The following is a 23,497-nucleotide window of genomic DNA, read 5'->3' as shown; positions in this document are numbered from 1 at the left end:
CCATAGAAGCAATCCAAGAAGTGTAAGGTCAAGTATCCAAACTACCTCTAAGTCCACCTCCCTCCAGAAGAGTCCTCTCTTCCACAGGCCTGGCCCTGCTCCAGCTCTGATATTCTAGCCCCACTGCTTCTTCTCCTTCCCAGCCCTGCTGTAGGCCAGCCTCTTATCCTAGCTTTATTATGCTATATGGGTTTCTTCTCCATTCTCTGGCAGTCCCTGGCTCTTCGTGACCACTCCTAGTGCCTGGACCTTCCCTCTGAAGCTTCCAGCTTGTGTCTCACACACAACAGTCCCACGTCTCCTAATTGCAGTTCCTTTTAATCCTGGTCACTCTGGCACACTGCCCTCTATGGCCTAGAGAGAGATCTAGGTCCTGGCCCCTCCCAGGGTGACCTGTGGCCCAATTTTTTCCCAATAATCTGGTTCATTAAAATATGTAAAGCAGTGGTTTTCAATCTTTTTGTAATGGTGACCCCTTTCATGCAGCAACCCTCTGAGTGTGACCACCCTTATAAATTAAAAACGGTGGGGGTAATTTAATCTAATGGGGGCTCACGGCTGTCAGCCCCACAGAGTTGAAAGCTTGCGACCCCCATGTAGCCACCTTGTGATCCTCTGAGGGGTCACGAGCCCCAGTTGGAAAACTCCTGATGTAAAGGGCTGCAATATGATTAAACTAAATCAGTTTTGGCTTGTACAACCCTCATTCCTCATGTTTCAAAGCCAAGGGTTAAGCCTTGAAAAATAAAGGTTTTCTTTTCAATAAACCACGTCCCCAACCATGTGGTTAACTGTAATCTACCTTAGGTTCTGAAGATATTGTGTCATTTTCTCAGCAGTTGGCCAGTATCTCAAATTTTCTGTGCTGGCATTCAGCCAGCTTACAAATAAAAGGTCTTCAAATGGCCATTAAGCCTCCAACTCTGTCACAACAGTAACAAAGGGGCTTTTTAAGAGCCTGCTGTTTCGTGTAAATAGTGTTTAAATTTGAAGGAGAACACAGAAGCAGCAACATTCCTGAACATACACTGAAAATGCAACTGATGATGCACGTCAACATGTCTGAGTGAGAAAAGGATCAATTGTTTTAGCTTCTTTGAGAAGTTTTTTTTCTTTAAAGTTTTTACCAAAAACTAGAAAAAAAGTAAAACCAGCAAATTTTTAGTTAAAACACTGAAAATAAGTTTTACTCGAAAAGACCAAAATTACTTCTATAATATTTCACCCGATTTAACCCAGTTTTAACAAAGGTAATACTTCCTACCACTGCCCTCCTCCCCCGCTCCCAAAAGGTATGTATGGAACAACTGATAGGAAACTACTATTTCCTGTGCAAAAGAGGCTACTGTAAAAAGTTGAGAGTTACAAATTAGGGAGAGGAACTACTCTCAGGAAGTACACCCTCAAATAACGGCCCCCCAGAATAAACTTCTTGGATCCTACCCTTTGTATTGTACATTTCCTCATTGTAATCTAGGCAAAGGCAAAATGAGAATCAGCGTGCTGTAGCTTAAATACACCCGTACTACCAGCACCCTTCTTCAAGAGTGCCAGGGCTTAGACGATGTGGTCTTTGTGACTGGAGGGGTGGGGAATGGAAGAATCCCATCAGGAATCACCAGTTGAGATTCAGGAAAGGGAATGAAGGAAGATGCTGGGCAAAATAAGCTTTGCTGGATGCTGCATATCAAAGCTTCACAGCTGCATACCCCAGTAGTGCTCAGGAGTTCTTCCATCACCAGGATAGGGAAATGATGTTCACCTCCTTCTGAAAAGCAACCACAGGACTGAGCCCCTGGAACAAAGGAGCCAAACCTCTCTTTTAACCTATCATGGCCTAGGAATGAATGACTAAATCCTGGGAGCTTGAGGACATAGGAGAAACTGGGAAGAAAGAGCTCCGAACTGGACAGCTACAAGCTAAGGCTCTATACAGAAACAAGGCACCCCTCAGACAGGCCTCAGGATAAGTAGCTACACTGTGCTTCACATCAGAACACTACCTTTGACCCTGCTGGGGTGGCTTTGAGGGAAGGCAGTCTTTTACATCAGCCATTAACTAGTAGTAGTGAACATCAGCCATTAGTACATCAGCCACTTACACATCAGCCATTAACTACTAGTAGTAGTAGTAACCATCAGCCATTAACATCGAGCCATAGGCTAGAATTTGTGAATTTTCAAAACTTGGGAATAAAACAAAGAATAAAAAGCTGAGGACAGGAAAACAAAAATGCCGTTTCCAAACTCCACCATACAATTGTTAGAAATATGGGTAATGAATTATCTTTGAATTATTCATAAAGTATGATGATCTCAGAGCAATTACAACAACTTGCTGGGATGAATCAAATTACTGGAATGTAAACATAACAGCGAAACATTGTATGGAGTGCATAAAAAAGCAACAGAGGAAGGAGAATTGATTCACCCAGAAAGAAAAACCACCACGTACTAAGCCACTAGTTAGAAAAAGGTGATACTGATACTAGCTCCACAAACCAACTATGGACCAAAAAAAGGAAAGAAAAGACAGACAGAAAAGAATCAGTCAAGCAGAGTTTGCAGTCTGCTCTGTTACGGAGTGACCATCTTATCAAGAAAAGTTATTGTTTCTACCATCTGTTCAGTTTGCCTAAAGGAATACAGCTCAGCATTCCTAAGTGACTCTGACCAGCCGTACCCATGCATACACACCCACACACACGAACAGGTGAACATGAGCTTTACAAAATGCTTAGTGATTTTCTGGTGCACAATTTTACGACTCAAGAAAATTAGAGGGCACTGAAAAGGAATGCAATACTAGGTTAAATACCCATAACTTTATCTAAATCACATGAAGGGCAAACAAATACTTTAGCAAGGGCTGCTCTATGAATAAAACACTCTTCCTAGTAACACCACTATTAATATTAGTATGGGTGCTTCAACATTTTGGACTGTTCTGAAGTCCTGAGTTTCTGTTTACTGCCTCTACCACTTACACATGGCAGTAGCAGCCTGTACCTCTTTGCAAATAGAGATAAGCAGGAACACGTCTGAACAATTCTACGTCTGTAAACTACAAATAGCAAACAAATGAAAGAGCAGTGTGGACCCATTATATGTGAGAATTCTACTGGTCACTTTAGAAACTGATGAGGTGACCTCACCTTAATCCCACACTTGAAGAATTTTACTCTAGTTCCTTATGAAGTGTTCTTGCTCCAAAACGTCAGCTCCCCGGCTGAAATACTTGGAATACTACATGCATGTTGGAATCTCCAGCACACAGCTGCAGAACCACAACATAACTGGGAACTAACTGAGACAGGAAACAATCCAAGCAGGGACTTATTACCCCAAATTAGCACAAATAAAGATGTAATTTACTGTTCTCTGACTAGTGTCCATTCATAAAAAAAAACCCAGAATTTGATAAAGTAAGGCTAAACACAGGATGGGTTACTGGTGAAGAAGCAGTTACCTGTAATTTTATCTTCTGCCAACAGGAAAAGAAAACAAAAATTTTACTTTTCTCTGGTGTGGGTGCATACACACCTGCGGCTCCATCAGTCCAGGTACTGATGGAATGTTTCAAGTACTAAAAACTTTCACAAGCAAAGGGAAAGGAAATCTAAATGTTGACTTTTTTCAAGTGTATTTGAGAAGTAACATTCAACAACAACATAAACAAATTGTGCTCAAATGGAAAGACCAGGATAAAATATTAAAGCTCCTGCTTGAAGAGAAGCCCTGAGAGAGTTCAAAAAGAATCTCTACCTTCCCACATAGAGGTACAACACTCGGCTTCCATAAGGCCTGTATGCCTTCATGCATGTCAGCAGTAGGGTTGCCAGGCATCCGGTTTTCAACCAGCCGTTAAAAGGTCCATCAGTGGTGCAGCGGGGGCCCGGGGCGAAGGCAGGCTCCCTGCCTACTCTAGCTCCGGGTGGCTCCCAGAAGTGGCCCCCAGGTCCTTGTGGCCCTTAGATGTGTGGGTGGCCAGGGAGGCTCAGCACGCTGTCCCTGCCCCAAGGGCCGTCTCTGCAGCTCCCATTGGACGAGAACCACGACCAACTGGAGCTGCTGGGGCAGCGCCTGTGGGCGCTGGGGCAGCGCACAGAGCCTCCTTGGCTGCCCATGTGTTTAGGGGCTACAGGGACCTGGCATCCGCTTCCTGGGACCCCACACCCTGAACCCTCTCCCACACCCTAACCCCCTGAACCAGCCTGCAGCCCCCTTCCACACCCAAACTCCCTCCCAGAGCCTGTACCATTCCTATCCCCCAACCACTCCGACCCCCCAAGCACCTCATCCCGGTCCCCTCCCCAGAAGCCCACACCCCCAGCTGGAGCCCGCACCCCCTCCTACACTCCGGACCCCTTGGCCCCAGCCCAGAGCCCTATCCCACACCCTGCAACCCTCATCCCTGGCCCCACCACAGAGCCTGCACCCCCAACTGGAGCCCTCACCTCCCTCCTGCACCCCAATCCCCTGCCCCAGCCCAGTGAAAGTGAGTGAGGGTGGGGAGAGCGAGCAACGGAGGGAAGGGGAATGGAGGGAGTGGGGCCTTGTATAAGGGGCAGAACCTCAGGGAAGGGGTGTTCGGTTTTGTGCAATTAGAAAGTTGGCAACCCTAGTGAGCAGGGGAACCTTGCAAACTGCACAATGGACTTGCTTACACAAGCTAAGGTGTCAATTGAAACCATTATACTATAGTTATACAGTAGAACCTCAGAGTTATGAGCACCTTGGGAATGGAGGTTATTCATAACTCTGAAATCTTCGCAACAAAACAGTGTTCTTTCAAAAGTTTACAGCTGAACATTGACTTAATACAGCTTTGAAACTTTCCTATGCAGAAGAAAAATGCTGCTTTCCCTTTTTTCAGTAGTTTACATTTAACATAGTACTGTGCTTTTTTTCGCCTCTGCTGTTGCATGATTGTGTATTTCCTGTTCCAAATGAGGTGTGTGGTTGACTAGTCAGTTTGTAACTCTGAGGTTCTACTGTACAGGTATGAATTCAATTCTCCTATGGACACTTCTATTCTGATATATGAATGTTTTTTTTTTTTCAGTTTAGTTTATGTCATTTTGGAATGCATTTAAGCTAAACCAAAAAAAGAATAAGCAGAATAAGAGTGTACACATGGGAAATTGCACTGGAAAAAACTACAGTGGTGTAACTATACCAGGATAACTGCTAAAACTTTCTTGTTTAAACAAACTCTAAACCCATTAAAGGAATCTTTTGGTCTATCTTTGTATATATAAATAAGGTCAAATTACCCCTCCCTTTCCATCATGACAGATTAGAAAGTATCTGTGCTCAAGTAACTTAATTTACCTAGTACAGCCTGCTCAGAGGACCACCTCTCCATTCCAGGACGGCACCTCACAGTGACCAAAACTGTGGCTTGCGTACCTCTCTTAATGTGAAAATGCCAGAAATGCAAAATATAGATTTTTTAAAAGCATATAGCATTTTATTGCTAAAAGCACTATAAGCATTACCTAACATGCACATGCCTATGCTAGCATTGGTAAACAACAAGAGTAGCTCTTACAAAACCATTTTCATCTTTTTTTTAAACCATATGTAATTGCTATCCCCACACTCATGTATAGAACAAGATCTTTTAAGCTGCTGAGCACCTTAAACTAAGGAACACCTTCTCAAGATGAGAGCATTAAAAAGAAAGGACAAACAGATACATGAGGAAGTTTAGGAACCAGTGAGCATGTGCTGAGTTTATAGCATTACCTGTACATAGAATCTCAAATATGCACTAATGCCTAGGTGAGTATGGCAGATTCTAGCTCCAAAAATCCATCTTACAAGGCAGACAATTCTAACAAGGAAAGAACAGGCCTACTGATTTATTCTCCGCTAGCCAACAAGCTTACACCAGAGTGTCAGCTCCTGGCTGTTTAGACATGAAAAACGCAATCTGAAGTAGTAAAATAAGCTGTACATACATGCCTTTGATGGAACCTTTGTGAGCATGGAGAGCTGATCTTTCCAGAGCATCAACAGCAGCAGCCAGCACAACTACCATACTGCCTGCTTTACGTGACATCCTGCGAACTGGGTGCAGTCTTTTCTCCTTGTGTACAAAGGCAGGTCCCTTCCAGCCAAAGCTTTCCCTTTCAGATTGTATCCTGCGTCAATTTGCAAGGAAAACCTAGATCAATAGGTCCTGAAAGGTCCGTACCTACACCAGAGAAACCCACTGTAAATTACTACATTTTATGAATCAGCAGATACACCAGAAAACCAAGAATAATGTACCACACAACATATTTTATTCACTTACTTTTCTGAAAAGTAGGGAGACATTAGTATTTTTATGCAGACTCTACAGTGCACAGATTAACACACTGCTTATTAGCTAAGTGCGGATAAGGAAAGTTTACTCCTTGTCTAACAATTTTTTTAACTATAATGATGACGATTACCATACTAAAAACCATGTGACTAATATGAAGGTCTGTAGACATATTTAAAAGCATCAGAATACAGGAAATTCTGAGGGAAGCCCTCTCACTCAGATGAAATTATTGATCAATAAGGAGAAATCAATGAAAGGTCTAGGTATACTAAAAGAATTAAATAAAAAAACTCATGTTTCTGCCTTTTAACTTCCTCACTATTCATTAAAGAATGACATAGGAAGCAAGGCAGACTTGGTGTCAAATTCAAGAAATAATTAAGGTCTATCTATGTCAAATTTACATATTGATTTGAAGAAGATGCTGCCATCCTACAGCATTGAAACTAACCCTTATGATACTCCTGAAAGCACGAGTGATACATCTTATGAAAACAGGTGAGGGACTCAGGAGTGGTAAAAAGAATCTTTTGCAAAATGAAACAAAGGACTCTTATAGCCTCTGCTACATATTTACATATATGTTAAAATATTTAAGAATTTATATACTGACACATGGAGCCTACTGAGTTACAGTCAAGACGGGTTTCTGAAACACAGATAATTCCAAATAACAATTCTTTTTTCATTTCTGTGACAGACTGAACATAAGGAAAATGTGGAGAATGTAAATTATTTGAGCAAGGCCTTTGACAGTACTGCACATAGCTGAAAAGTGTGCAGAAATATTTTGATCAGAATCTGTAAGGAGATATTTTAGAAGAAAAATAAAAACAGAAAGGGGATACTACAGAACAAAACAGATGGCAGACTGTTCCCCCATAAGGTATATTAGATGAACACCAGTTGATATTTTTTATCATCTTGCTCCAATGCAACGAGTTATAGAAATTAAACTGTTAATTTAAAATTTTGATTCCATAGCTTGCATCTACTCCTTTAAACTGATTCTCTATCAAATATCACAGACTGTGGAATTTTCTTTTATTCACATTGTCACAGGTCCAATCCAAGATTACTGAACAGATTAGAGACAAAATGTGTCTTTGTCCATTTGGAAACACTTTGTGGAAAACTGACTTCACTATTTTTCCCCTGTATTTTTCCCAGTTTCTCCCATTGTTTGAGGAGTCATCACACAGCAACAAGGGAGAAATGTTTCTAAAGCTACAGTAAATTAGCATGCGGCTAAAGAAAAAATGTATAACCTGAAACAATTTTTAACTATTTTTAAACTGGCAAGATTTCAAGCTGATGATATCTGTTCAAATAGAGCGTTACTGGGGTTGACACTATCAACTCCAGGGAGTTCATCTTGACATAGGAAGGGTCCTGAGGAAGATAGCAAAGACCAGTTCTCAGGTAAATCTAGCGCCTCTTGATTGGCCCAGGAGGCTATGCACAGTGGAGCTACTGGATCATGGCATGGACTGACAACTCACTCTTCTAGTCAAGCAAGGCTTGTTGTACCGTGGACTGATGGACAGAAAAATCCCTATCACTCTTTTCTCTCTGTACAGTAATATGAAAGTATGCTACATGCATTGAAAAAGTCCATCTCCAAAACCAATTAACAAGATGAGGCTCTTTTGGAGCCTGGTACTGTATTTATTAAGAAGGCTACAGTCCCCTAATAATGGCACTTTTAACACTCCCCCCCCCCCCAATGGGCTGGATACAAGCTGCATCATCACTGAGAGTCAAAGGCTGCAACCCCATAGGGATTAAAAGCAACAAAGAACTCTGCCTATAACTGCCAAATCAAAACCCACTAAGGGACAATTTTTCCTGTACTAATTTCAGTTATTATAATGAAAGTGAACACAAAAGCACAGACAGTTCCCTAAAATCCCTAGTATTTCAACTAAATATTGAACTAAATGTAAAACAACAGTCCTAATGCAACAATGAAGTGCTTTCAAAAGTGCTCGGAAAAGCGATGAAGCATGGCATTACAGAATCAGCTGTTTATGGTCTTTCAATTTCAAAATATGTTAGAAATAAAGAGAGGTGTCTACCTGGCCTTCAGACTCGATCTGAGATCTGAGACTAAAGTTGGATTGTTTTCTTTATGGGCATCATTGCCAGAAATAAAGGTTCTGCAGCTGAATTCAGTCCTCAGTTACACTTATGGAACTCCACTGTCTTTTCAGCTGCATGATTAAGAGTTTAATTTCCACAGCCCAGGTGTAACATACTGAGGGAGCGGATATGGAGGGGTGTTAAAGCAAATGCCCGAATAAAGATGTGGATAAACTCACCCTGGCCCGGACTCTTCCAACACATCAACATGACTAAGTGCTGAGTTTACTATATACAATATCTGACCAAGTCACTAATGAGCAATGTTTATGCCATACTTATAAGAGACTAGGAATACTACAAATTCCTCCTCCCCCACCCGCATTGGTTTGTAAATAATATAGTATATATGCTGAAATCTAAGTCTCATATGTAAAACTTGACTGCCTTATTTATAAAGAACGAACTAGTTGGTAAACACCTAAGATTTAAACAACAGAAAAGATAATAGCACACCATACTTTCAGAATAAACTGCAAATGGTTTGTATTGTTACTATTAGCTGTTGCTAATAGCAACAGATGAATCATAGCTGCACACACTCAGAATTCACACAGTATCTTTTTACAGTGCCTTGACAACAAGTTATTTAAATAAATATTCTCAGATTGGATAAATAATTTACTTTTAGCTGATGTACTCAAATAATCTTACCTATGCAAATATTTGACACCATGTGTGAAACAGAGACAAAAATACTCATCTGCTGTCCAGAGAAGGTAATTCATAGGGCTGTCGATTAATTGCAGTGAACTCACGCAATTAACCCAAAAAAGTAATTGCAATTAAAGCAATTAATCACCGTTTTAATCGCACTGTTAAACAACAGAATACCAACTGAAATGTATTCAATATTTTAGCATGTTTTTCTACTTTTTCAAATATATTGATTTCAATTGCAACACAGAATACAACATGCACAGTGCTCACTTCATCATTTTTACAATGCAAATATTTGTAATAAAATAATAATATAAATAAAACAAATAGTATTTTTCAATTCACCTCAGACAAGTGAATGTAGTGCAAACTCTATCTTGAAAGCTCAACTTTCAAATGTAGAATTTTGTTTGTTTGTTACATAACTGCACTCAAAAACAAAGCAGTGTAAAGCTTCAGAGCCTACAAGTAATAGAATAATAGAATATCAGGGTTGGAAGGGACTTCAGGAATTCATCTAGTCCAACCCCTTGCTCAAAGCAGGACCAATCTCCAATTTTTGCCCCAGAACCCTAAATGGCCCCCTGAAGGATTGAACTCAGAACCCTGGGTTTAGCAGGCCAATGCTCAAAACACTGAGCTATCTCTCCCCCCTTAAATTCACCCAGTCCTACTTCTTGTTCAGCCAATCGCTCAGACAAGAGGTTTTTTTTACATTTATGGGAGATAATGCTGCCCGCTTCTTAATGCCTGTCACCTGAAAGTGAAAACAGGCGTCGCATGGCACTTTTGTAGCTGGCATTGCAAGGTATTTACATGCCAGACATGCTAAACATTTATATGCCCCTTAATGCTTTGGCCACCATTCCAGAGGACATGTTTCCATGCTGATGATGCTCGTTAAGAAATAATAAAATAATAAATTTGTGATTGAACTCCCTGGGGCAGAATTGTATGTTTCCTGCTCTGTTTTACTGGCATTCTGCCATATATTTCATGTTACAGCTGTCTCAGATGATGACCCAGCACACGTTGTTCATTTTAAGAACACTTTCATGGCAGATCTGACAAACTCAACGATGGCATCAATGTGAGATTTTTCAAGATAGCTACAGCACTCCACCCAAGGTTTAAGAATCTGAATTACCTTCCAAAATCTGAGAGGGACCAGGCGTAGAGCATGCTTTCAGAAGTCTTAAAAGAGCAATACTCCAATGTGGAAACTACAGAACCCGAACCAACAAAAAAGAAAATCAACCTTCTGCTGGTTGCATCTGACTCAGATGAACATGAACATGCATCGGTCCTCATTGCTTTGGATCGTTATCGAGCAGGATCTATCAGCATGGATGCATGTCCTCTGGAATGGTGGTTGAAGCATGAAGGGACATGTGAATCTTTAAAGCATCTGGCACGTAAATATCTTGCAATGCCGACTACAACAGTGCCACATGAACACCCGGGCTCACTTTCAGGTGACATTGTAAATAAGAAGTGTGAAGCATTATCTCCTGCAAATGTAAACAAACCTGTCTGTCTGAGCGATTGGATGAGCAAGGAGTAGGACTCACTGGACATGTAGGTTCTAAAGTTTTAGATTGTTTTATTTTTGAATGCAGTTTTTTTGGTACATAATTCTACTTTTATAAGTTCAATTTTCATGATAAAGAGATTGGACTACGGTACTTGTAATGGGGGAAGTGAAAAATACTATTTCTTTTGTTTTTTACAAATATTTGTAATAAAACTAAATACAAAGTAAGCACTGTACACTTTGTATTCTGTGTTGTAACTGAAATCAGTGTATTTGAAAATGTAGAAAACATCCAAAAATATTTAAATAAATGGTATTATTAACAGTGTCATTAATCGCAATTAATTTTTTTAATCGTTTGACAGCCCAAGTAATTTATGAAGCATGTCAGGCAGAGTGGAGAGCCTGATCTAACGTAATATGGGAAGAGCAGGGACCACATTGTTAATCCACAGGTCACAGAATCAAAAAAATATTGACAAACCTTGACAAATTAAGAGAATTTGTTTGAAATCAACAAGAGGAAATTAAATCAAGATAATCACAAAGTACTGCACTCAAAGAAAAAAACCAAATGTACAACTACAAAACGGGGAATAACTGCCTAGACAATAGTACTGCTGAAAATGATTTGGGGTTATAGTGGATCACTAATTCAATATGAGTCAATAATGTGATGCAGTTGCAAAAAAAAAAAAGGTAATAAGAACCTAAGAAGGGCCATAGTGAGTCAGACCAATGGCCCATCTACCCGAGCATTCTGTATTCCCACAGTGATCAGTGCCAGATGCTTCAGAGAGAATGAAGCAAACAAGGCAATTTATCAAGTGATCCATCCCCCGTCATCCAGTCCCAGCTTCTGGCAGTCAAAGATTTAGGTACATTCACAGCATGAGCTTGCGCCCCTGACCATCTTGGCTAATAGTCATTGATGGACCTATCCTTCATGAATTTATATCATTCTTTTTTTAACCCAGTTATACCTTTGGCCTTCACAATCGGGATGTATTAACAGTAGTGTCATATGTAAGACACTGAAGGTAACTGTTCTGCTGTACTTCGCATGGGTGAGGCCTCAGGTGGGGTACTGGGTTCAGTTTAGGTACTACACTTTAAGAAAGATGCAGACAAACTGAAGAGTCCAGAGGAGAAGAACAAAAATAACAGCTTTATAAATCCTGACCTATGAAGAAAGGTTAAAAAAACTGGGCATGTTTAGTCCTGAAAAAAGACAGTGGGGGCGGGGGGAGAACCTGTTAACAGTGTTTAAATATGTTACATCGTTGTCATAAAGAGGATGATGATCAATTGCTCTCCATGTTCACTGAGGTAGGACAAGAAATAATGGGCTTAATCTGCAGCAAGGGAGATTTAGGTTAGATATTAATTAAAACTCTCAAAAATTATAAGGGTAGTTAAGTTCTGGAGTAGCTTCCAAGAGAGAGGTCTTGGGATCCCCATTAATGGAGATTTTTAAGAACATTTTGGACAAACACCTGTGAGGGATAGTCTAGGTTTACTTGGTCCTGCTTCAGAGCTGGTGGCTGGACTTGATGACCTCTTGTGATCCCTTACAGCCCTGTACTTCTAGAAATCTAGTTTAAAAGTAAAAACACGTATCCACTCCCCCGCCCCCAACTGCCAACTCCTCAAACTCATCCTAGAATCTGAGTGAAGTTGGATTTTTTCCTCCTTGTGCATCACTATCCTTATTAAAAGGTTTTTCAAGGTAAATTAGAACGCAGATTTAATTCTTATTTTTGCTCTCAAGGACACCTGTGTAACCTGAATTGCCATCACTGGTTTTGCACAGATATAACTGATTGGAACTTAATAAACAATACTGTTTATTCAAAAGACGGAACACAATCCAGCTTATTCCCACTTAGCTGTGTTGGCTTTGTAGAGCTAGCTGGAGTTAACAAAACAAAAGAACAAAAAACTTCTAGTCACCGAAGTCAGCAGATATACCTTTGAAGATAAAAAAAGAGATCTATCCAATAAGAAGTCTCAATTGTTTACAAAGTTTCTTTTCAGAGCAGAACGCTGTCCTTAGTTTTGCTAGTCAGTAAAGACGGATAGATTCTTCTCCCACACATTCCCCATTCTACGTTTCTCTTAGCACCACATGTCATTTTCTAGACCTTCCCACTTATCCGTCCACAATACATAGGAGATCTAAACTTTCTAATCTGTCTAAACATTTAAAACCCTGATAATCTCCCACTTAACCACTGCAACCTTTTCCCCTCGTGTCCCTATTACCAACAGTGATCCCCTCCATCAAAAAAGTGGTTGCTAAAATGATCTTCTTCACCTGTCATTCTAGTTACCCTTCCTAATTTGTTGCATCAAGTTTAAATTTTATGTCCATGCCTTCAAGGCCCAATATAACTGCAGATCAGCTCAGGCCTTGTTAATTACTGTGGCAACATCCATAGCTCTACCTGTGATACTTGTCTTACTGCCCCAGTTCTTCTGATTCTTTCACCACAATTGTCTCTGTACCCTTTTCCATGCTACCCTCTATACATGAAATATCCTCCTAATTCTGGGGCGACAAGCCCCTAGCAATTCTAATTTAAAACCAACCTAGAGCCTTGCTTCTTTCAAAGACCCACAAGGAGCAAATCAATAATTATTATAATAAATACAGTGATTCCATCCTTTCAGTTTCCAAAAACATACTGTCTACTATTTCTGTACCATTTTAGGTTGTATCCATCTTGCGCTGTAAGTTCCTCACAGCAAGACCTACGCTCTAGTGTGTGTGATATGACACCAAGCACACTTTTGGCCCTTGTCTGATGACACTGGAAGGAGGGCTATAATTTCAATTCTTCCTAAATATCTACCTTGCTCATTTTACTTTTTTTTGGTAGAACCTGTATTTATGGCTCTGAGTTCCATCCCAAACTAAACAATTAGAAGTTAATTTCATCTACGCGAAAGGCACAACATACCTTATTACTGACTTAAGTCCCCTCTGGAAATTAAAGGGAGGTGTATGGGATTGGCAAAATGAGACTACAAAATGTAATTTTAGACAATACTTTCTGAGGTAACAAAAGACTTTTCTATTTGTTTTGATTGGATGCAGAAAAATATGTGAATTGTCGTAAACTTGTTTCCATGGAGACTTGACTGCTTGCATAATGCTTGCTTTATTTGCCAACAGTAGGTGAGACTTCAGTGCTGCTAAGAATTTTGGTGCTTCAGTGCATTTTTCATTTAACCATGTAGGAGCCAGTTATTCAGTTTTGGGCAATCTGGTAGGTAAGTTTAAATCATGCAAACTTAATAATAAATAAGTCAAGGGGCGAGTTAAACTGATTTTATAACCTTAGTGATATTTGGATTTAGTAAAATGGAATGTTAATGCTTAACACATGAAAAGATTAATAGCAAAATGCTGAAGTTAGAAACTAAACAGCTTATAACAATTGCATACTAAGTGTCTAGGATGATTCCAATTACTCACTTCTTTGTGAATAAAAGTGAAATCTTCTCTTTCTATATTATAGGCAGAGATTTGAATTATTTTTTTGAAAACCTGTATAGTTTATAATTTGTTTATAATGGTTGGAAGGAACATTACAAACAGTACAGTGCAGTATATCCATTCCTCTTTTAGACATTCAGTTTGCCTGTTCACACTTGTCTTGACAGAAAAATAACGTGTTCTCAGTTTGCTGCCAGATACCAGGGCAAATCAACCTAAGATTGTCAGGGTGTCCCCCCCACCATACATATATGTTTGAAACAGTTTGCCAACTAATTTAGTTGCAATTGTAACTGTGGAAGGACTGGGAATTGGAGCAGCTTTTCTGAAAAGTCACCTGGTCAATATGAATGCTAGCTACCATGTCACATACATCACTAACATTCTGCTGATACCGTTCATACAGTATATTGGCTCACTACCTTTTTAATTTTCCTGGCTGAAGTGTTCACTTGGGAAAGACCAAGATGACACCAAAAGAAAGCAAACAACTAAATTATGTTGTTAACAATTGGGTGTTTCTTTTTTTTTTTTCCACTTTCTTAAAATGCAGAACTTTATAATCACCACCTTAATGTGGAGAATGGCTCCTCCTTTCCTTCCAACTTTCGTTGGGCCATCATGCTGTTATTGAGTATGTTTGCTGAGAGCTATATTTTTCATGACTTTTGCCCAAAGGTCTAGTAGTCTGCAAGGTGATAAAACTCCTTTCTAAAACAGCAGATGAATTATCAGGAAGCAACACTTAAAACAATGTAGGGGAAGCTTTCTTGGTGACAAAACACAAATCTGAACACAAGATCTAAAATGGTGAGCTTCATCAACCAACAGATTGCCTTTGTTGACTACTGATTATGGAGGATAGACTTACCCAGATTGCTTGAAGAGGCAGCTGAAGGAAAGGAGATGTTTACAGTCAAAATCTTACATGCATCCCTGTTGGGAAAGATTCTTTGCCTCTTCTAAGGTCTAGTGGGAAAACTGAACAGCACTTCACATATGGTATAAAGAGGCACATGAAATGTTAACTTCCTATATCTTTTTACAGAGGACCACTAATCTCTTCTAGTTAGGAAGGTAAGAAAATAGATACTCAAAAGCAATTGTTGGCATTGAACTATATGCTTGTGTTAGCAAATATCAGTATAATAATTGCTGGTTATCTCTATAATTTGGATTAAAATCTCTAACCCAAAGCAACAGGGTTGGGTTTTTTGGGGGGTGAGGTGGGAGGGATTTCATTTTTTGTTTTGCACCTTTGGATTCAACTGTCATACTTGTATCACTAGAGATCTTTTGTTAATTTCCTTTAGAATTCTATGCCGATTTTTAATCCTGTTGAGGTACTTCCCAGAAGTTCTAATTAGAATGAGGGCCCCATTGTGCAAAGTGTTATATAAGCACAAGACAGGTTCCTTGCCCTAATTTATGATGAGATATGACAAGTGAGTGAAAGAATAAGAGAAACTGGAGGGTAATTGCAAGAAGAATGTGACTTCATTGGCTAGATACAGTCTGTGCACAAGTTAATGGTTCCAAATCACAAGCTCTATTATTAATAAATAAAGATTCTTCACAATGGAGTTCTGCCAGTATTTAAGAATATTGAAACTATGCTCTGTAATTAACCAATGTATACTGAAAAATATTACAAACAGATTCATGCTCAGACAAGATAAGTAGACAATATTAGTGTATTTCTTCACAGACTGTACAAAAAATGTGATTACATGATAATTTTATTATAGACTGATATCTCAAAGAGGGTCTTCAAAAATTCACAACAAATTGCACAAAAATAAAAGGGCAAGTGATGGAATTAAACACATTTTAAAAGAAATTGGAGACGACCATGAAATCCTCCTTCTGAAATAGAGCATTCTGGGAGTACACAGGGTTGCCACTTGTAAGGTACAAAAACCTGGCATACATAAGATGATGCTGAACCATCAAACTGGACAGTTGGCAGTGTGAACCGAGCACATTTAAAGATTTCCTAAGATAACTCTCTCAAAAAAGGGACGATCTTGGGAAAACCTGGACAGGCAACCCTAGTTCCATACGGATAAGAAAAAGAAGAAATTATTATTGTACAGTGTTTCAAATTCCAGGTCTGCTATCATTACTAACTTTAGCAAAGTTACTTCTTTTAGGGTGTTTGTTATTTTTTTAAAGAGTGTTTTAAAGAATTAGCATAGTAATTTTTCCAAAGAAAATGGAGAATTTTTTTTTTAAAAAAGCCAGTGGCTACAATGCTGCTTTTTATATTATCCACTTAGCATAAGTGCCAATTTTTAGACAAGGGAAGTCAGTGGGAACAGAATCAGGTCGACAGAGTTGGTTTTATTCCCAGTGTTTAAGGAATCAGTGGACACTGATCGCCGAGCCAGATGGGAGGAGACCGAGAGGATGAGCTTTACCCGCTCCAGCCGCAAGTGTTGGAGTCTGCTCCGACGCCTTGGAGCAATGCAGCAGCCACCTGCACTCTGCCGACCCACAGTGACACCCAACCAGGTAGCCGGACACCTATTTAAAGTGGCCAGAGCACCTTTGGAGAAACAGATGCGAAGACAAGTGAGGAACGAATGGAGTATGTTTAAACGTGTACACCAGATCAGAAGCTGCCCAGAACCATTCACGGTAACAGAGCTGGAACAGACACTTGGGTAGCATCAAGTGTGCAACAGCTGTGTGCTATGACAACATATCTCCAGAATTCCTGAAAAACCTTGGCCCCCATGCGTGGCTTTGGCATGTGAAATTCTTCATTACGGTCATCAGTGAAGGCAGGCTACCAAAGATATGGCACACTGCAAAAGTCATTGGCCTCCTAAAGCCTGGAAAGGACCCAAGTCAAGCATCAAGCTATCGTCCCATATCATTACTGTCAGTGTGCTTCACGGCACTGGAGTGCTTAGTTCTACAGCGTATATTACCCGACATGGAGAGAATTTTCAGCCCTGACCAAACCCGCTTTCACCAAGACCGTAGCACATGCAACCAAGTACTCGCACTGACCACATTTGTTAAAAATGGCTTCCAGAGAAACAAAAACAGGCGCTGTTTTCATTGACCTAACAGCGGCATATGATACGTTATGCACACTGGCCTGCTTGTGAAGGTATCGGAGTCCTACTACCTTGCGTTACAGGCATTGCTGAACTGTTCCTCCATGATAGGCAGTTCAGATTCCATATGGAGGAGAAGACAAGTGCTTGGAGATGACAGAGAAATGGATTACCCCAGGGCTTTGTGCTTTTTTCAACCCTGTTCAACCTTTACATCAATGACCTGCCAACAACAGAGTCACGGCCCGGACATTTCACGAGCTTGATGCCACTTTAAACTGGGCCATGGTAAAGTTAGCTGGCTACTGTAAGACTTGACACCTCTAGCCAAGCGTCATAAAAACAGTCTCCAGTTTGTTCCATCTTCATCATGCTAGCCCAACCCAAGAACTGAATGTTTATCTTAATGGTCAGAAGGTGAAGCATGAAGTAGAACTGGTCTATCTAGGTGTGACCTTAGATCACACACTGAGTTACCATGCACACCTGAAGAAGACGGCAGCTACAGATAAGACACGCAACAATCCCCTTAGCAAACTGGAAGGTTCGTCATGGGGTGCCCGTGCTCCAACTCTGCAGACGTCAGCTCTTGTCACCTCGTATTCAGTGGTGAAGTACTGTGCACCAATATGGAGTCGATCGTCACACACCAAACTGATGGATACGTGGTTACCTGCCGCCATGCGCATCATTTCCGGCACCCTGCACTCAACTTCGCTCCCATGGCTTCCAGTTCTGAACAAGATTGTTTCTCCTCATATCAGATGAGAGGTTGCCACTGGCAAGTTACTGGAGAAAGTATGCGTCAGCTCAAGCCTGCCACTGCACAATGACCTTTTTAAACCACCAGCTGCACATTTGCCATCATGTCGCCCATTATGGTCTCATCCGCCACACCAGGAATGTTAGGGCAGAAATACTCTGGCGAGAGGAATGGATTTCCGTTACAATCCCCAACTCGTTCCTTGTCGCCGACCCCACAATCTGCATGCCTGGTTTTGACCTGCTCCGTCGTCAATGGTCTCTGTTGAACAGGTTCCGGACTGGGCAAGATCTCTGTGCAGCCAACCAGTATTGCTGGGGCCTTTGTGACAGCCCTTTGGGAAGCTGTGACATAATGCAGACAATGATGCAAGTTGTTGATGAATGTCTGCTGACTAGGTTCAGCGGTGGCCTAGAAGAACTGCATTACGCCACTGAAGATGCCATTCCTTGGCTAGACGACTATACACAGGCTAAATTAAAAAAAAAGGAAGTATATGCTTTTAGTTCATATTGTTAGAAGCACTTATGAGGAAAACACTTCAGACATGAAACTGAACTGATAATCCGAACTCAGACAGCCAAATCATCCACTGATTTCCAACTCCTATATAGCATTGGAATTGAATGCCTTTGAATGTCTTTATACAGTACCAGTCTTCGGTATTTATCAAAAATATATACAGTGACTAAATTTATAATTATAGAGATCGTCTTATGAAAACATACGATTTTATAAATAAAATCTGCCAGAACTTTGGAAACCAGGTTATATTTCAGGATACTGGAGGGGTCTGTCATTTGTTCAGCTACCTCTAATAGTTCTCTCCATTTCTTCAAAGTGGAACTTACAAAACAATTATTGATCTATATTATCAGTTGCATACTGAAATAAAGGATAGTGCTTACTCAAATCCAATATGGAAATTATCTTTTTGCGGCATTTTTCCCATGGCATTTCCTTTGAATTAAGGAAATGTAAGCAAATTAATCTGCTGGCATATCATCATCCATCTTGGTGTTAAAAGCAAGCAATCTTGGGACTTCAGCTATCCAAAGTGGATGGATATTGGGCAGCTTACAACATAATATGCATGTGCGCCAGCTGAATTTTTCAGTTTTGTTTCCTGTCCTATTCTTTTTAGAGCCTAAAACGCTCCTTACTTGTTTTTTGAACCATCATTGTATATTGAGAAGATATTTTCATTGAGCCTAACAAACTATAGCTCTTTCTTGCATGGTTACACTGACACATGTGTGTCTTCACCACAGAGACTAGACTGAAGGAGTAAGAGTATGTCTACACTATGGAGCTATGCCAGCAGAGTCCTGAAGCACAGAGGCAACTTACACCAATAGGCGTTTTTCCCCATCAGTTAAGACCACCACCAAGACCACCACCTTTCTAAACAATGGTAGCTACATTGACAGAAGGGCTTTTCTGTCAACATAGCTGCATCTACACTGAGGTTTTTGTCAGCATAGCAATGTCAGTCAGAGGTGTGACTTTTTTCAAAGTTAAGTCAACATAACCTTTAAGTGTAGGCCAAACCTAAGACAAGGTCCACTGCTGGATATGATCCCTCATTAAAAGGATAAAAGCAGAAGCTGGATCTCTGAGTTGTGGAATATGTCAGGCAACATCCTGAGACCAAAAGAGAAACACTGACAAACATACTGGTGTAGCCAAGACAGACTTCAGCTGCTGGCAAAAAAACTGCTCATTTTCCCCTTGTTCAGAACAAAGGAAACTGGTTTTTGTTTAACTGCCTTAACTTCAGATTGTACCTAACTATTCAAGACACCCTGAGACCTAGTGATCCAACAGTGCTGGGGCTGCAGAGATGATCATATCCCAACAGTTCACACTCCACTCCCCTTAGTCTATCTAGGAGACCTGTATTTATTTTTCTTCAAACTTTTGTCTGGGTGGATCCCACTCTTCATGAACACTTATCTGATACATGTGAGATCCCAATCTTTTGACCAGCAGTATCTTTTGGGGTTGCATGTGCAATCCCCTATGTCCTTGTGCCCTCTCTGCCTCGTGAGGACATATAGGGTAGAGCAGCCCCAGCCACCTCTCAGTCCCATATAATTCCTAACAATGCTTGCTTCCCACCCACTTTCCTTCCCAGTCCCTTTTCAGAGACCCACCTCATGAAGTGAATTCCTTACTTCAGCTAGGAGCCATGGAAGAAGGGCTGCTACTTACTCATCCCCAGAAGAGAGGAGGGAATGCATCCCATCCTGCATCTGAGGCAGCTAAATAAATTCACATACCAATTCATATTCAAAATGGTGATCTCACTTTCCCAACCAGGGACGGTTTTAAAAACTGTGAATTTATTAAAGGTGATATGCAAAAACCTCAAACAAGTTAAGTTTGCATAAGGTCCATACCAGTTCAGTCTCATGAGAGCCCTCCCTCTTGGGCCCACTGTCTGCTTCCCCATTGTGTTTCTTTGGACCTTTTCAGTAGAACTCCAAATCCTTAAAAGGGCCAGGATGCAGGTAAATATCATCCTAACAATAAACGTAACCATGATATTCTCAGTACTATATTCCCCCTTTCTCAATGTAATGTTTCCCCAAAACTTCTGTTAAACAAAATATAAAACATTCAGTCCACCTACTGGACTTATTAGCAGCCATCCAGAAGTTCCAAACACTCAAACAATTGTTCTCAGATTAGTTTTTGTCTCTCTCCTTTTTCACCAAGTCTGATATTGATGATGGAAACTTCTGCATCTCTTCGCATTAAACAGGAAGTTTCTGTAGCAAGTATAGTTCTGCTAACCAATAGAATAGCCAGTCCTGAACAGTTTAAATTCCCAAAGATACTCATATCTTATGAAACAACAGTTCCTTTATGATCAAGGCTATAACCATGTACCTTCAAGCCACTGGGCATATGGCAAGTCATTTAGAAAAAAAATCCACTAAATGAATGTAATAGACTATCCAGAACTATGAAACATGTGATTTAGAGTAATATCCAGATTATAAATATCACATTAGTATTGGACAGACTGCAGCATAGGTACAGGAAAAGGTACTTGATACAGCATGTGAAGAGAACCCCGTAGTGCATTCACCAGTCCAATAGCTAGATCTCAACACTGCTAAGCATGTGTCCCTAAACATTCATATGTCATGTGTGTCCACGGAATTCTTCTCTACCTAGTCAAATGGCCAACCACATCAACAGATCACTCTGGTGATCTGTGCAACACTAGTTTCAGGTTCCATGCTCTTGTTTTGGCATTCATGTCTTTCAACATCGTTTTCCAAGTTTACAGGAACAACAACATTCTCGTTTCCCAGCTGTGAATAAAATGTGTCTACCTCGGGCAATATCCAGTACCATCACATGTCATTCGCTCTCACTATCAGAATTACTGGGATCTAAATTCCTGCCTCATTTTCATCTTTTATTGCACTAGTTTGTCTGGTTTCTGTTTCTTCTGCTGTGGTGATTCATAGCATTATACGCAAGGGTAAGAAGTCACAGGGAAGTAAAAGACGGTGGTGAAGAACACTCACACCTCCTTTTCCATTTTATGCTTTTACTTTATAAACTGGATTATCACCTTTCCTGTCAAGGGCTACATACATTTTACCTTCCCAATAGGCTCTTAATTTGCCTGGCCCTTCTCTCTCTGAAGACTGCAGACAAGTACTCCATCACCGGGAAGAGGACAGCACCATGCACTTTCTGATTGCAGTGGTTCTTACCACAAGTAGCAGCTTTCTGAGAACGCTTTGACTCAAGTTCATAAGTTTCCTTCATCTCCTGTTTCCACTTCCCAAAGTAATCTTTATGGACCCCAGGTGCAGATTCAGAGTTTATAGGTAAACCAAATGCAGTGATAATAGCCTTCACCATCAGCTCTCTCTAGAAGCTCAGGGTTGATTTGTGGCTTTCCGTCTTCATGGTCTTGTTTTCACACAGCAATTTCGTCCAGCCCACAAACAATCTCTGCGGTTCACAGTGGCACACAACCACTATATCTACAGAGTACACCTTTCAGCCAGTCTACAGCCTCAAGCGTATTCACAAAATGCTTGGTGATAGTGGCTGCCTGCTACTGTAGTTGGATGACTGGCTTCTCAGAGGGAAATCCCCACAGGAAGTTTCCATCACCCTCCACTGTTCTCAACTTATTTCACTCCTCAGGACTGAATCAATTACATGTCCCTCACTCCAGCCAAATGCATATAATTTGCGGAGGTTCTTCTGGTTTCTAAGTTAGCAAAGCCATACCTCCCTCCAGACGGGCTTCAGACCATCATATCTCTGATCATCAACCTTATGAAAAACCCTGCATCAATAAAAAACTCTCTCAAACTATTAGGTTACTTGGTGTCATGCACACATACGGTGCCTCTGGCCAGATTTGAACTCTGCCCTCCCCAAGGCTGTCTGAGGCGACATATATATTTGGAGCTGGGCATGTGATTTCCAGCTCCCATAGACATACATGTGCTAGCTCTCACCAAGCTAGCATGCTAAAAACAGTAGTGTAGCTGGGGTACCATCAGCAGCGGTGAGTGGTGGCAATGGGATCCCGATGGGTTTGTACATGGGGCAGCTACCCGTGATGCAGCTGCTCATGCTATCCCAGCTACACACCTATTTTAGCAAAACACTAGCTCGATGAGAGCTAGCACAAGTATGGCTACTTGAACTAGGAATCACACCCCCAGCTCCAAGTGTAGCCTGCAGTCTGTCTACCAACTGTCCAAACCACCACATGGACCCTTGCCTCACAGCCTTGATTCCTTTTCTAACTTGCTTCAACTGGTGGAGAAACCTCCAGGTAATCTACAAACCCTTTCTTATTCAGCACCCCGCCTCCCACAGTGATACTGACTACGGAGACCTCCATGACAGCTTCTGGGTACACATCTAAACAACCTACAGGTTCAAGGCATATGGTTCCGGAAAGAGTCCTCACTCCAAATGAATATTTTTCAACTCCACAAGATAGGTTCTGCAGACTAGTCATTTCTACCACTCCCGGAAGGAACCACAGTACAGATCCTGACAGGCAACATCTCTGCAATATATTATATCAAAGGGCGGGAGGATGCCAGTTCATTTCTTCCTTCTCCCTTGGTCAGGAAACAATCAAGCAAACTTCATGGGATAATTCCCATGGCCCTTCAGCTACCAGGAACAAACAATGATCTGGTGGATTATCTCTCACAGTATTCAGCCAACCATCACAGGTTGCTGAAGGTCTCCATTCTCCACTCTATATTCCACAGATGGGGCTCCCTGGTGATACCCGTTTGCTACCAGCACCACCATCACACCCTCCCTTGTGCTCCAAAGCAGGTTACCAGTCCAGGATCCTTCCAGGATGCTCTCCTCATCCCCTGGTCTCAAGATCTTCCTGCACTTTTCTTTCCAACCCCAAACATTCAAGGTCACATGGACAATCAGGCAGGATGGGGCCACAGTGATACATAACCCTTATTGGTCCAGAGAGTATTAGCTCACA

The 23,497-nt window shown here is 41.0% G+C and overlaps 1 protein-coding gene across 7 annotated transcripts in view; it reads right to left on the bottom strand.

The window, feature by feature from the left end:
- The window catches only part of EPB41L4B (erythrocyte membrane protein band 4.1 like 4B), a 246,907-nt gene that overhangs the window by 172,690 nt on the left and 50,720 nt on the right, over positions 1 to 23,497 (bottom strand). The window contains exon 2 of one of the 7 annotated variants that reach the window (XM_073332661.2): positions 5,967 to 6,202. The exons of the other annotated variants lie outside the window; for them this stretch is intronic. The gene's annotated coding sequence lies outside the window, so the exon portion shown is untranslated. The remainder of the gene's footprint in view (positions 1 to 5,966; positions 6,203 to 23,497) is intronic. 7 annotated transcript variants of the gene reach the window in all.

The sequence above is a fragment of the Lepidochelys kempii genome, chromosome 2, assembly GCF_965140285.1.
Source record: "Lepidochelys kempii isolate rLepKem1 chromosome 2, rLepKem1.hap1, whole genome shotgun sequence".
Taxonomy (NCBI): Eukaryota; Metazoa; Chordata; order Testudines; family Cheloniidae; genus Lepidochelys; species Lepidochelys kempii.
The sequence above is the reverse complement of the archived record's forward strand: the minus strand, read 5'-3'. Positions and strand labels throughout refer to the sequence as shown.